Source organism: Marmota marmota, unplaced genomic scaffold (genome assembly GCF_001458135.2).
Source record: "Marmota marmota marmota unplaced genomic scaffold, marMar, whole genome shotgun sequence".
Taxonomy (NCBI): domain Eukaryota; kingdom Metazoa; phylum Chordata; class Mammalia; order Rodentia; family Sciuridae; genus Marmota; species Marmota marmota.
The window spans coordinates 17,862,134-17,869,516 of NW_026000016.1; the positions used below are offsets into that span (position 1 = coordinate 17,862,134).

Consider the following 7,383-nt stretch of genomic DNA (forward strand, 5'->3'; position numbering starts at 1 on the left):
GGGGGGGGGGGGGAGTGTTCAAAGAGGAAAGTCCTCATTGGGTCCTAAGAGGATAGAATTCACAAAGTTTAAAAAAAAAAAAAAATGAAGCTATTTTTACAGAGTTAAAAATGAAAAGTATTTTTGTCACCTCTCACCCCAGGTAATATATTTCCTTTCTTACCACATTTGAGACAATTCGGAAAGGAGATCCCTACCTTGCTTTTTACATCTGATTTATTTGGTTATCACAATAAACCTCTAAGGTTTGAGTTGGTCTATAACTAGCTTTATTTTAGAGATGAAGAAACTGAGTTTCTGATAGTGAGCAACAAACAGTCACACAAATAGTGACACTGAGGCAACTCCTGAAAAGTTCTTGCTGAACATCACTGCATCTCCTGTTAAAACCTCAATTGCAGCAGCAGCCACACCCATCTACCTAGGAAACAATGACCTACTTATGAATAAAACTTTGTTTAGGGCTTCAGATTTGGTAGTTTCCAAGGGAGAATAATTATGAATATTTCTGCATTCCTGTTGACAAACCAGAAAGAAGGTTGGTCTACTGAAACTACTTTCTCAGATACTGTTGTCACGAGGACATTATTTGATTTTTTTTTTTTTAATTTTTTATTGTGGGTTGTTCAAAACATTACAAATTTCTTGACATATCATATTCGACACTTTGATTCAAGTGGGTTATGAACTCCCACCTTCACCCCATACACAGATTGCAGAATCACATCAGTTACACATCCATTGATTTACAAATTGCCATAGATTCGAGAAGAGGCCCAAAATTGAGTCCTGATACTCTGGACATTAAAAACTTAGCTCCGCATACACATATTTGATTTCTTAAGAAGTATTCAGGTTACCAATGGTGATATAGGTAATAGATCACTCCTTATCTCTAAAAATACTCTCTTTCCTTGGCTTCTGGGCAACACACTTCACGAGTTTACTCATATCTCCCTAGCCACATCTTTTAATCTTTCCTGATGGCTCCTTCTCTTTTGCTAAGTTTTTAATGTCCAGAGTATCAGGACTCAATTTTGGGCCTCTTCTCGAATCTATTTAACTCCTCAAGTAATCTCTTGCAGTCTACTGGTGACAGTTAAAATTTAAATATTTAGGTATTTGTAATCCAAACCTCTCTTCTGAATTCCTGACCTATGTATCCCCTTGCCTACCTATTATTCCTAAATTTACATGTCCAAAATCCTTGACTTTTTAAACCAGAAGCTGATTTACTTAGTCACTAACACCAACACTTGTAACTTTAAACAATGACATCTTAGTCTAGATTCTCTCAATTATATTTCTTAGCTCATCTTGCTATTCCCATACTTGCTCTCCTCTAGCCTATTATTTAAAAAATAACCAAAGCCATGCTTTAAACTAAAATATAATTTTTTTTGTCATTTTCCTGTTCAAAACCTTCCAATGCACTCCCTTAAAACCTAAATAAAACCAACCAATAAAATCTCTACCCAATCTCAGTTCCTCCTACTTTTCCCTTTGCTCACTCAACTCCAGTCTCAGTTGCCTCTTTGTTCTTTGAATTTACTCATCCCAGCACCACTGCACCATGGAGTAGAATGTCCTCTTCCCAAATACCTACATGGCTTGCTTCTTTAATAATGCAAATCTACGAAATATTACCTTCTCAGAGGGGTGGGTTGTGGGGGTGGAGAGAATATTCCCATCTACTCAACAACAGCAGCCCTCATGATGTAGAGCAGTGTGTAAAAAAGCTATCTTTTGTGTCAGAAAGGGAAGAAAGGCTAAGAACATATTTATATTTGCTTGAGTTGAAGGATAAGGAAGAACTTATTTACTAGATGAGGGAAAGTGGTAAGTCAGCACATGAAGAACATGGGTAAAAAGAATTTTCATACTTTCTTTTTAAAATACTGGAAGAGGCCAAGTTGTTATCCTAATTCCATTTTTGTCCTTCTAACTTGTTCTCTCTCTCCCTATCCACCCAACCCATCCTCTTAAATTCAATACACCCTGTGATAGCAAGTGAGGCTGCCCCTGCCTCACCCTCAAGCAAGAGCAATCATTTCACTACAGCTAGTAGAATAGAGATCATTTCAAGACAGGAAAATAACTGCCCCCTCAGACAATAATGATTTCCTGGGCAAAGCCAGAACCTCCCAGATGCAGATGAGACAATGATCAACCAGACCACACTTGGACCAAGACTGCTTGCCTAGGCATACTTCTTGCCCCTGGGCTTTTGACCTTCCCCAGTATAAACCCAAAGCTCTTGTCAGTACCCCAAGATAGGGCTTAGGATGCTGGTAGGCACCTCACCCCCATTCTTCCCAGCAGAGCCATACTGAAAAATAAATTCCATTCTGACTTCACCACCATTTGGCTCTCTGATTGAACTCATGAAGTAGCAGGTGGTCAAATCTGATCTGTTGGTACCCTGAGAGTTAGGCCTCTGGCTTAGGACTCCAGTAACAATGTTATTTGATTTTTGAATGATGTGAATGTACTGATGCCTTGAAAAATTTTTTTAAAGTACCAGTCTTTCATGATTCACTCTCTTTACAGATTATTTTCATAGCACTATCTTAACTTTATATCATTTTATTATAAAATTATCCCTATCACCCAAACTCCTAGATTCACCCAATCCTATACTACTGGGTGGATATAACCATTTACACACACACACACACACACACACACACACACACAATCCAGGTAGATTTCTTTGCCTTTGTCACCCTTTTCCCATAAGCATATTTTGTTTATGTAACATTTATTCTATTTATAAGTCTGCATGGCTTTGTCCTTGGCTATATCCAGTACATAACCAGGACGAAGATATTAGAGGTCTGGCTTGTTAGGTTTATAAATGTCAAAAAGCCAGGAAGGGAAACTAATCCCTTTGGTGACATGATTCAAGAAGATCTCAACAAGTTTTAACTATGGATACACTTGAGCAGATGAAATTTAATATGCAGTAAAGTAAAACAGTGCTTCAAAAACATCATCTATGTGTATATACAAAAATACAGAGATCTAGCTAAATGTAAAGATGTTGGTTTATGTTGACTGCATCAGTTATTTCCAAATTTTTTCTAAAAAATAAATAAACAAAGAGAACCAACATACAGCTGCTAATATTTTATTGGTTAATTAAGAAGATTCAAACAAAACAAAAATCTACAACAAATAGCAAAAGCCATCTATTGTACCTACTAAAAATATTTCATTTTAGAAAGCCTATTTTATTTATCATTTCATTTTAGAAAAGCAGAAGAACAGCATCTCCAAAAATAACCCATTGAGTTACATAAATATAACTTTAAAAGCCATAACATATTTCTCTCAGTGTGTTTTGCTTAGAACTGGGAGGTAAACACAAATAGTTTTGTTAAAGAGTTGACAAAAACTGTAAACACAAGTGTATGGCTTGAAATAAGGAAAAGAATAGTTTTACTACACTCCAAATTCAGACCATAATTACAGAATTAAATATGAAAACTAGAGCAGAAAAAAAGAATAGCACTGATAAAACTAACAGAATTCAGTTGACAGAGATGAAAAAGGCAAATGAAGCCATATCATATGAACTAGAAGTAGTGAAACATTTAATTTAGAATAAAAGAAAATCCAGCAGAGAGCTAATAAATTTGAGAAAAACTTTACAGTGTTTTACTCCAAAAGATAGAGTGCAACAAGAAGTTAGATAACAAAGAAGATATTGGCTCAATTTTTGTAAAATCTTTCCATTATACTTTCTGAAGGGTAAATGGTCTTTCTTCTATATTCAGGGAAGTATTCATGGAGAGTTAGGTTCATTAGTATCTAAGGAATATTAGTAGTGGGTGGCATATTGTATGGATGACTGGTTAAGCTCCAATTCAAAAAGATGAGCAGAAACAATTCTGGCTTTAGTCAAAAAGCCAAAGGTTCATTTATGGGCTCTAACCTTTATATGTGACATTAAAAACAGCCTCAAATTTCTTCCACTTTAAATGTGGAATTAAATGTATTTTTATAATATGTTTATTAAGACTGCTGCGTAAATTAAATGCAATCTCTCTCTCTCTCTCTCTCTCTCTCTCTCTCTCACACACACACACACACACACACACACACACACACACACACAAACAGCCTGACATTTAGCAGGTGTTCCATACACGATAGGCATAGTTCACTGAATAAACTTTATGTCCCAAAGTACAATATTTTCTATGTAATTTGTTAATTATCAATGCACTTAAATAATAATCTGTTCTTTGCTATGTATCATATGCTATTCAAATCTAAGCAATGCATGCTTGGGATTCTTTTCCACTGTATGCAATCTCTATTTGCATGTAATTTTTATGAGATTTTCTTTAACCTTGTGTTGGTTTCTTTTCTACCTTCGCTTATATAAAAGTAGGCTTTATAAATACAGCTATGTTATTCATTCTGAGTAAAAAAAATTTATACTGTTGCACAATCATTTCAACTAAACTGGACAATATACCCAGCTTAATCAACCACAGATGTTTTCTTATTCTCTTTACATATCAAAATGGCTAACTCATGATTAAAACTCATTCCTCATGAAATAATTGAGTTAATAAATCAAAGCCCCTTTCAGCATGGGTAGTTATTTAAAAATCTTCATTATTAATAAGAAGATTAATAAAAAAGATGATCTGAGATTTCTCCCCATTAAAAGTAAACCTATTTCTTATAATTCTCAGGTTGATACATATTATCTACTCATGAAACATTTTCAGATAGTATGTAACTGACCTTTTGTTATATTTCTAGAATAATTTGCAACTACACAGACACTTGAGTCTGCAATTAAGTATCATCCTGTTAGATACTTATTAGCAATGTTTAACAACCCAGTGTTTAAAAGGAAGAGTTGGGTGTGATAGCACAAGCCTGTAATCCCATATACTCAGAAGTCTAAAGAAGGGAAATTGCAAGTTCCAGGCCAATCTTGGGAATTTAGCAAGACCCTTTCTCAAAAAACAAAAAGAACTGAAGTACCAACAAAAAATAAATAAATAAAAAGAAAAAGAATTACACATTAATTATAAAGGGAAAAAATTATTTTCCTGGAAAAGAATTTTCTGAATTAAAAAAAAAAAAACAAACATATAGACAAGAAGCTTAAACAAATACAACACTTAGTACTATATGGGAACTCATCTGATTGCTATCAGATGCAAAATAAAACTTTTTTTCTGGTAGATAAAAAGGAATAAGAAACAGACAAGGAACAAGCAAATCACTAAGCATAGAATTTCAGAAAGCACCTTGATATCTGCATTAATTGATGCAGAATAATGCCTATGTATACAATGTAAATTTCATTATTCTAATGCTAAGACAAGAAACATGCAGATTAGTTATTCCCATGTAAAATCATTTTAGAACACCATGAAAGTTACCAATAAAATAAATTTAAAGTTTGAGTGAATATAATTTCACACACTGAGTTTAATTATGGATTATTTTCTTAAAGTTTGATTAAATTATGGGAAATAAATTTCAAAAAAAAAGGCCTACTAAATACAGTGTAGAATTAAAGAATTAAAATTCTAAAGCAACCAAAAAGCAATGTGTAATAAAAATTAACCCAATAAGAAACAAAGTTAATGTTTCTTAAAAGGTAAGTTCTAGTTTAAGTTGAAAATCATTAGAATTCACTAATCAAAGAAAAATAAACTTCATATATTTTTGTTAAGTGAAATTTTATTTTTGCACAGTTTATAGACTTGATCATGCTATTAGAAAATCTCACTGACTTTCAAGAAATAATATTAAAATATTTTATAGTAAAGAACTGGAAAACCCTTCCAAAACTTTCTTTTTATGAAAAGCACATGTTAGGACATCTTTCTTTATACAGGATGTTACTTTCTGAAACTAAAGTTCCATTTCAGTAAAATCACTATTTTTACATCACAAAGATGACTAAATTAACCCAACTATGAAAATCAAAGTCACTGACACAGATAGCTCAAAGAGCATGCAGAGAAGCTTTTCATAAGTTTGTACAGGGTGGGAGGCCTACGGTGGCACAGGAGAAACCACACTGCAGAATAGATCTTGGTTTTATTTGGCTCTGTCTTCCAGTTGAATTTGTGTCTTCCCCTGTCTCTGTCAAGTGTACTCAGACTCTTCTATTTTATACCACCAAAATTCTACAGTATCTACAAAGTGAGAAAAAACTGAAAGCAGTTCTGGTTTTCTTTAAAATAATGGCAAAAAAAAAAAAAAGATTTGTAACTTGCTATTCATCAATGCACTATTTCCAGAATTCTAAGTATTCGAAGCATAAAGTAGGGTAATTTCAGTGAAAATCTAAATACTGTAATTCATAAGGTAACTATTACTTCATATGCTCCTCTCTGTTCTGCTTCATCCTGTCTTCTGGTGTAAGCTTAAGATTCAAATCATTTTTAAAAATGCATTTTCTTTTTCTTTTTCTTTTTGTAGTTACAGATGAAAAGTATGCCCTTATTTTATTTATTTTTTATGTGATGCTGAGGATTCCAGTGCCTCACAAGTGCTAGGCAAGAGCTCTACCACCAAGCTACAGCTCCCAGCCCCAAAATATGCATTTTCAACCAAATGTATCATCTGCTTCAACAAATTCCTTCCAAATAGGTGAATTTTCATTTAATAGAATAAAAGATAAACAATTTCAGAAACAATATACCAAAAGTTTTATTTTGATTGTTAAAAAAATAATAAAATAAAACGGAAAGATTATCCTAATCTAGTCCCTTAGGAACAAGAATACCCACCCAATGGAAAAAAAAAAAAAAACAATTCTGCTGGTTCACTTCTAGGCTACACAACAGCTTCCTTGTCAGGCCATTCCTAGCCTAGTCTTCATAGTTACCTAGTAATCTTATATAGATCGACTTGACAGACTTGAACTCCAGCGGGTATAGTCTCTATCTTTATATTCTTAGATGGGGAAAATAAGTAAAACCCTAATGAACACCAGGAAAATAGATTATAAGACAAATCTGTATGTGATATATAAATCCCACATCTTCCCGCCCTGTGTTTGGCAGCTGCTAATATTCCCTGCTCCCTTCTAGAAAATGTAAGGGAACCACACCAAAATCCTACATTTGAATCTGAGGACAATGAAGCCCACAGGAAGCTACCCTCTCCTTCCCCGGGTTTACTACAGAGCCTCAGCCTATGCGGGGTGCAAGTCGCCTGGCTGGGTGCGTGACACCACGTCTTCCACGCCCTCCCGACACGTCCAAAAGGCTCCCCGTGTGACCTCCCCTAGCCACCTCACACCCCGAAACCAAACATACAAAAGGGATGGGCACACAGGAAAAAATCCCTTCTCCAGCAGCAACGCAGCCATTGCCTACAAAGCTCCCCCCCCCCCCC

At 34.6% G+C, this 7,383-nt stretch overlaps 1 protein-coding gene across 10 annotated transcripts in view; it reads right to left on the reverse strand.

Annotated features, from left to right (window-relative positions):
* Positions 1 to 7,383, reverse strand: part of Cep170 (centrosomal protein 170) — a 129,695-nt gene that overhangs the window by 121,273 nt on the left and 1,039 nt on the right. The window lies entirely within an intron of this gene.